At 41.8% G+C, this 8,426-nt stretch overlaps 1 non-coding gene across 1 annotated transcript; it reads right to left on the bottom strand.

The window, feature by feature from the left end:
* Nucleotides 1-1,551: 1,551 nt before the first annotated feature.
* On the bottom strand, nt 1,552-1,680 carry LOC114658319 (U6atac minor spliceosomal RNA). The gene has a single exon (XR_003717366.1). It is a non-coding gene; the product is annotated as a U6atac minor spliceosomal RNA (small nuclear RNA).
* Nucleotides 1,681-8,426: the final 6,746 nt, after the last annotated feature.

Genomic DNA, 8,426 nt, shown 5'->3' with positions numbered 1-8,426 from the left:
GCAGCCCGGGAGAAGCCACTTAGAGCAATTAGGAAATCCTTGAACAAGCGTTTCTGAAGCACTGGCTGCTTTTTGGCATTTGCCTTCTGTTCCTGCCTACTAACGAGCAAGGTCTGATCTCAGATAATTATCCACGAGCCAGCTTCTGTGCCATGACAGGCGGCTCCTGGGAGAAGTTGCGATGCCAGGCCATTGGCTGACTGCATCGGGGTGTCAAGAATTGTGGCATCAAAAAAAAATAACTGATGTTTAAACAAGTGCCGTTATACACAATCGGATAAATTGTAAATTCTGCTCATTTCTACTTCCTGCAGTCCCCCTACGCTTTTTTGTTTTATCTTTCCTTTTTATTTTCAGAACTGCTTGTTCACTTTTTTTTTTAACATTTTAGTGTGATGTTATGTCTTGAGACTTTTAGATCTCCTCAACCAACTGCAGCCACCTTTGAGACACAGAGGTGTTTAGTGGACTGCAATATATACTTGGAGATGCAGTGATGTACACATAGGTTGGGCTGGACACATAGCATAAGAACATGGAGTCATTGATCCAGGTAATCTCCTTTGGAGGAAGTCAGCAGCAGCAGATGTCCCAGACCCAAAGCAGAGGACAGCAAAAAAGTTTATTCTTATATATTAAAGCAAGTGGCAACCACAGTTCAGAACTGCACTGGATTGGACTGTCCAAGTGTTGGATCATTTTGCTTGGTTACAGCAAAAAGCTGTATGGACAATACATATTACATCTTCTACCTGAGTCCACTTAGATTTTCTTTAGGTGTCCGTATTTCCTCTCTTATTCTAAATGGTATACTGTACGTGTATGAGTTTGTCCAGTGGTGGTGTGTTATGCTGCTCAGTTAGGCTAAAGCACTCCATGCCTTTATCATAGTCAAATATGGTTTAAATTTACAGTACTTGGAGTGATAATTCATTGTTAAGATGATGACTGGCTTGTTTTGACTGTGTGCCCCATTTGTGTTATATATATGGATGCACTTAAGAAGAGTTAGGCCAGGTGCAGTGGCAAGTGGCCTGAGATGAGTACCAACAGAGACACTTTGGACTCCTAACCAAAGAAGAACCTACATACTAGTGTAGGATGGTTTTGGGATCAAAGCTCTGGAGGTCTGACTCACATAAAGGTTACATTAAGTTTTGAAAGATCTGCCACCTCAATAGGAAATTGCTATGTGAAGGTAGAGGGCTCCATAACCAATTCAACCGAAGAACCCCTGCCTACAACTTGCTCCCTGTCCCATTCAGTGATCACACACTATGCCCTCCACATTGGAACAGCTACATTTCTAAGAGAGTACATTTGGGGGAGTTACTGTATGTGACCAACCAAAGATTTCAGATTAAAGAGATAGATAGATAGATAGATAGATAGATAGATAGATAGATAGATAGATAGATAGATAGATAGATAGATAGATAGATAGATAGATAGATAGATAGATAGATAGATAGATAGATAGATAGATAGATAGATAGATAGATAGATAGATAGATAGATAGATACTTTATTAATCCCAAGGGGAAATTCACAAATAAAACATGGTTGGGGATGCCACGACGTAGGTGGCAATGCCTTAACCGTATATGTGTTGTAAGGCCATTAGGACCTCTTCCATCCTTGTCAAAGGGAGTGCTAACCTTCTCTCCTTTCATACAACACAACACAGCATAGTCCCTTAAAAGCTGACAGTTAAAATCACAAATTAAAAATTAGCTAACAGTGTGTAATGCAGTAAAATTACCTTAGAAACCCTACCTAGACAATATGTGCCCCCTGCGCAAAACAATCATGTCATTCTAAAAACTGGAACAAGTTTTACACTTTGACAGGACACCTGTTCCAGTTAATATTATGTAACACTGCCTTGCTGTATGAAACACTCATCTAAATCAAGGCCATATCCCCAGATCCTACCAGAAGATCACAGGGACCAGCAGCATTCTGACACTGTCTCCCTCTTCTTGTTCTGCAATTAAAGCTGACTTATCCTTTCAGTTTAAGCAAATGAAGATTAAGAAGTGACCTGACTGAAAAGTTTAAAGTTATCACGGGAATTCGTACAGTGGATCCCAGCTGTTACTTGAAAACGAGTTCAACAGGAACATGGGGGAACGGTTACAGACTTGTTATGATCCCAAAATTTTCTCTTCACACAGAAAACCAAAGATGCCTGGAATAAATTACAAAGTAGTGTGGTGGAGAGTAGATCTTTGGGGACCATCAAAAAACAACTTGATGTTATTTTGACAGTCTAGGGGGATAGGAGCTTGTTAGGCTGGATATCATGTTCTCATCATAATTGTTTCCATGTTCATTTGTGGTGTACATCATGTCCTTAACTTGTATACTCAGTTTGAAGACCATGGCCAGCAAGATGACTGGGAAATGTTGGGCCATATACAGTAGGTGCCAAGATGTAGGCAACTTTCTGCTATAAATGTTTTCTGAACATCAGATACAATTATTGGGGGTTTTGGGTTTTTTGTCCCACATAGCTGGGGGGTCTGTAGAGCTGCAGAGGCTATTGAATGCTCACACACGTCTCAGAGAAGCACAACGGCTGACTGATCACTGTTGGTCTCTTGTCTTTACTGATAATATATTTGGTGAAACAGATGAAGCCTAATTTGATATCCAACTCTTGCTTGTCCCACTGACCCCAATGTTACCATTAAAGGCCCCTACATGCTCATCTTCTGACTGTTCGGTGATCCTTCCCTAATGAGGTTGAGTAAAATGGGGGACTGAAGGAAGGAGGACTAAACCTAACTGAAGAGAAGTGGAGGCCTGGATGAAGAACGATCACAGCCAGCAGGATGCTGAAGTAATGGATGACTCATTTATGAGTGTGATACAGCATTTGTTCATGGAATTTTGTAGTTCAGAGAACCCCTTGCAGCTTTACTGATGTACCCCCATCTTTTTAGGTATTTCTTTAACATGTTCCCCGTTTTTACAGTCCTGATCTGCCTCTCATGACTAGTAATCCCATTTGATACAAACTAAACCTTCAGACATCCCACCATCATGACCAATTAACCAGTAATCTGCAAGAATTAACTGAATTACAAACTAGAAACTCTTATAGTGATAATTAAGCCAAATATTTACATTTATTTGGCAGATGCCTTTATCCAAGGCAACTTACATCCTTTATGATACAGACAGTTGAATTTCTTTTAGGTTTTCCATTTGGAGCACAGGCAGGTCAGGTGACGTGCTCAGGGTCACACAGTGTCAGTTGTAGGATTTGAAGTCCAAAGCCTTACCCAGTACACTACAATTGTGGCCGAAGTTTTGACTGCTTCAGTGTTTTTAGATCTTTTTGTCAGATGTTTCTATGGTACACTACAGTAGAGTTACAAGCATTTCATAAGTTTCAAAGGCTTTTATTGTCAATTACATTAAGTTTCTGCAAAGAGTTAATATTTGCAGTGTTGGCACTTCTTTCATTTTCAAGACCTCTGCAATTCGCCCTGGCAGGCTGTCAGTCAACTTCTGGGTCAAATCTTGACTAATGGCAGCTGCCCATTCTTGCATAATCAATGCTTAGAGTTTGCCAGAATTTGTGGGTTTTTGTTTGTCCAACCACCTCTTGAAGATTGACCACAAGTTCTCAATTTGATTAAGGTCTGGGGAGTTTCCTGGCCATGGACCCCAAATTTCAATGTTCTGTTCCCCGAGCCACATAGTTATCACTTTGGCCTTATGGCCCAGAGATCCATCATGTTGAAAAAGGCCTTGTGCGTCACCAAACTGTTCTTGGATGGTTGGGAGAAGTTGCTCTCAGAGGATGTTTTGGTCCCATTCTTTTTTTCATGACTGTGTTCTTAGGCAAAATTGAGAGTGAGCCCACTGCCTTGGCTGAGAAGCCATCCCACACATGAATGGTCTCAGGCATGACACAGGACTGATGGTAGCGCTCACCTTTTCTTTTTTCCGGATGCCCCAAACAATCAGAAAGGAGGAGAAAATTACTTGACCCCAGCAGTCCTCAGCAGTCCGATCCCAGAATATCAGTCTGTCCCTGATGTTGACACCATCTTGACACCAGGCCAACCTCTAAAAGTCTTCACCTCACTGCGCTCACACCTGCTTGCTGCCAATCCTGAGCATGCTCTGCACTGGTGATGCCCCCGATCCCAAGCCATGAATCAACTTTAGGAGATGGTTCCCCTGTGCTTGCTGGACTTTCTTGGGAGCCCTGAAGCCTTCTTCACAAGAATTGAACCTCTCTATTTGAACTCCATCAGCATGACAGAGTGATCTCCAGCCTCAGCAGGTCCTTTTGTGGTAGGGCTGACATGCAGTGGAAATGGGTTTGTTGGGATTAAGTTCATTTTCATGGCAAAGAGGGACTTTGTAATTAATTGCAATTCATCTGATCACTCTTCAGAACATTCTGGAGTAGATGCAAATTGCCATCATAAAAACTGAGGCAGCAAACTTTGTGAAAATTATTATTTATCATTCTCAAAACTTTTGGCCACCACTGTACATTGCCTGAATATAAATATTCTTAAATATACTTTAAAAAAATGAGTAAAAATAAAAATACTAGATATCCTTTCCATCATTGAATACATCTGTTTACTCACTTCATGGTCGCAGGTGACTGGAGTCTGCCCTGGCAGAACAGGAAGGTGTGCTGGTCCTCTGACGACATTGGAAGACATTGGAAAACCCATACAGGTCATAATGGGCAGTAGTGAGACGCCTGTGGCACCAGCTAAATAAAAATATAGACAAATGTAATTCTGAATTACAAAAATCATGTGCACAAAACACCATAACAGTCTTCTAAAGAGAGGTAACATGCAGCCCTGCTCTGTTACACCCAAGCCCAAAGCTCATCAGAAGGAGTGGCACAAAACTTTTGACTGACCAAAGAACTTTACAGATTGATTGATCAACTCTGCCCTCAGAAAAGCGGCTTCTTTTTGGATGGTGCCGTCACCCTAAACAGCTGCTTGCTTTTCCCTCCCAATGGAGACAAAGCCACCGCGCTGAAACGTTTGATTATGTGCAGCATGCAGATCATCTTGGAAAATGAGCTGTCTTTCGTGGCGGGGCTGTGATGGGGTGGGCCCGGCTCGGCTTTGCTCGCTCACTCCTATTAAGCCTCTGATCAATCATTGCTGACAGTGCGCTGTCTTTGTGGAGGAGCTGTAGGACAAATGTTTTAGCTTGCGAGAAGAAAATTGTTAGCATTTGAAAAGAGAACAGAGCGGCAAGGATTAATAGCCCACTTTGATGGATTAGAATGTAAGGAAATTGCTCAATATTGATATGAAAATGTTTGTGAATTGGCTGCATGGTGCAGTCAATGGGAAGTGAAGGTCTGCGATTATGTCTTCCGCCTCTTATCGGCTCTCTCTTTGCTCTTGCCAAAGAACAGCTCACAAAAGACTGATGAGAGTGCGGGAGTGCGGCTGAATGCAAGCAGACGAGATAATCGAACCAGCCCACTGTCCTCATGTCAATTCGCTTGCCCTTTATGTAATATTGTTCCTCATTATATTAACACAGGCGAATAGGGATAGATAAAATATTTTAAGAGGAGACTGCTCTGCTCAAATAAGATATTTTAATCCTGAAAGAAGCTGGCCACACCGGGAATGAGAGTGAGTGTGACAGCAGACGCAAGCTGAGCTTTCACTTTGCTCACCCCATATATTTGCAGGGCTTTGTTTTACTGGTGCCCACCACAAACTGGGCAGCAAGTGTCTGGGACTTGTAAAAACATGGCCATTGGAACACAGTCAAGAGCCATCACCGCCATCACCAAATGAGAAAGAGAAGAAAGGAGAAAGAGAAGAGCAATGTTTTCTGCAAACACAGACTGAAAAACCAGGAGCTGGTGGGCTGGCTAGGTTGAAGGGGTTAACCACCTCACTGAAAACATGGCCACTTTAACAACTGGAAGGGCATCCCTAATTCTTGCCACTCAGGCTAAAGCCATCTTGTCTCAGGGTCCTATTAGAGATCACTTGTCACTAAGGCCCATGGAAAAGAATTCACTTCATTGGTGACCATGAATTACGTCAAAGGTCTGGCCACCTGTCTTCACTTGAGGACTGTCGTTGTCTTCTTGGCTGATCTTAGAGTTGGATGTAAGTGTGGATTCCGTGTTTAATGTTATGTCATCTATTAAAGACGTATGTGGAAGAGTAGACTCCATGCCTGATCTTTCTTTATACAGTGGTGTGAAAAACTATTTGCCCCCTTCCTGATTTCTTATTCTTTTGCATGTTTGTCACACAAAATGTTTCTGATCATCAAACACATTTAACCATTAGTCAAATATAACACAAGTAAACACAAAATGCAGTTTGTAAATGGTGGTTTTTATTATTTAGGGAGAAAAAAAAATCCAAACCTACATGGCCCTGTGTGAAAAAGTAATTGCCCCCTGAACCTAATAACTGGTTAGGCCACCCTTAGCAGCAATAACTGCAATCAAGCGTTTGCGATAACTTGCAATGAGTCTTTTACAGCACTCTGGAGGAATTTTGGCCCACTCATCTTTGCAAAATTGTTGTAATTCAGCTTTATTTGAGGGTTTTCTAGTATGAACCGCCTTTTTAAGGTCATGCCATAGCATCTCAATTGGATTCAGGTCAGGACTTTGACTAGGCCACTCCAAAGTCTTCATTTTGTTTTTCTTCAGCCATTCAGAGGTGGATTTGCTGGTGTGTTTTGGGTCATTGTCCTGTTGCAGCACCCAAGATCGCTTCAGCTTGAGTTGACGAACAGATGGCCGGACATTCTCCTTCAGGATTTTTTGGTAGACAGTAGAATTCATGGTTCCATCTATCACAGCAAGCCTTCCAGGTCCTGAAGCAGCAAAACAACCCCAGACCATCACACTACCACCACCATATTTTACTGTTGGTATGATGTTCTTTTTCTGAAATGCTGTGTTCCTTTTACGCCAGATGTAACGGGACATTTGCCTTCCAAAAAGTTCAACTTTTGACTCATCAGTCCACAAGGTATTTTCCCAAAAGTCTTGGCAATCATTGAGATGTTTCTTAGCAAAATTGAGACGAGCCCTAATGTTCTTTTTGCTTAACAGTGGTTTGCATCTTGGAAATCTGCCATGCAGGCCGTTTTTGCCCAGTCTCTTTCTTATGGTGGAGTCGTGAACACTGACCTTAATTGAGGCAAGTGAGGCCTGCAGTTCTTTAGACGTTGTCCTGGGGTCTTTTGTGACCTCTCGGATGAGTCGTCTCTGCGCTCTTGGGGTAATTTTGGTCGGCCGGCCACTCCTGGGAAGGTTCACCACTGTTCCATGTTTTTGCCATTTGTGGATAATGGCTCTCACTGTGGTTCGCTGGAGTCCCAAAGCTTTAGAAATGGCTTTATAACCTTTACCAGACTGATAGATCTCAATTACTTCTGTTCTCATTTGTTCCTGAATTTCTTTGGATCTTGGCATGATGTCTAGCTGTTGAGGTGCTTTTGGTCTACTTCTCTGTGTCAGGCAGCTCCTATTTAAGTGATTTCTTGATTGAAACAGGTGTGGCAGTAATCAGGCCTGGGGGTGGCTACGGAAATTGAACTCAGGTGTGATACACCACAGTTAGGTTATTTTTTAACAAGGGGGCAATTACTTTTTCACACAGGGCCATGTAGGTTTGGATTTTTTTTCTCCCTAAATAATAAAAACCATCATTTAAAAACTGCATTTTGTGTTTACTTGTGTTATATTTGACTAATGGTTAAATGTGTTTGATGATCAGAAACATTTTGTGTGACAAACATGCAAAAGAATAAGAAATCAGGAAGGGGGCAAATAGTTTTTCACACCACTGTATATCTGTCTCCATGTTTGATTCTCACAATGAAAAGTTCAACAGTAGTCTTTGGTGGAAGAGCTTGGGATTTTAGTCCATAGAGCAAAGACTTGCTTAACAGCAGCGTCTTCATGTCTGACCTTAATTCAAAGATCTGTCTTCCAGTGTTACCTCAGTGTGTAACCTTACAGTAAAATAAATTTGTGTGGGAGAATTGGTTTCATATATGACTTTGATTTACAAAGGCTTGGTGAGCATAATTAGCTTTCTGTCTTATCTTAGTCGATGTGTTAAAGAGTTGAGCAGAAGTATCCACTCCATGCCTAATCTTAGTCCTTAGAACTATGACTTGGGTGGAGTCGTGGTTTCCTTGCCTTATCAATAAAGAACTTATTAACAGTTTTGTGTTAGTCCATACAATAAAAAATGAGCCTAAGTGGAGGTTTATACTTCATGCTCAGGACGCTTACACGGCCGCATCATGGCTGCCACACATTTGTAGCGTTATTTTGATGATTCCTCTGAGCATGTTGTCAGAAATTAACATGACACATGTGCAAGTTGCAGTACCAGCAAAAATATGGGTGGCATGTGTGCGTGCAACTT

The sequence above is a fragment of the Erpetoichthys calabaricus genome, chromosome 9, assembly GCF_900747795.2.
Source record: "Erpetoichthys calabaricus chromosome 9, fErpCal1.3, whole genome shotgun sequence".
Taxonomy (NCBI): domain Eukaryota; kingdom Metazoa; phylum Chordata; class Cladistia; order Polypteriformes; family Polypteridae; genus Erpetoichthys; species Erpetoichthys calabaricus.
Note: the sequence above shows the minus strand (reverse complement) of the source record. Positions and strands in the feature narration are given on the sequence as shown.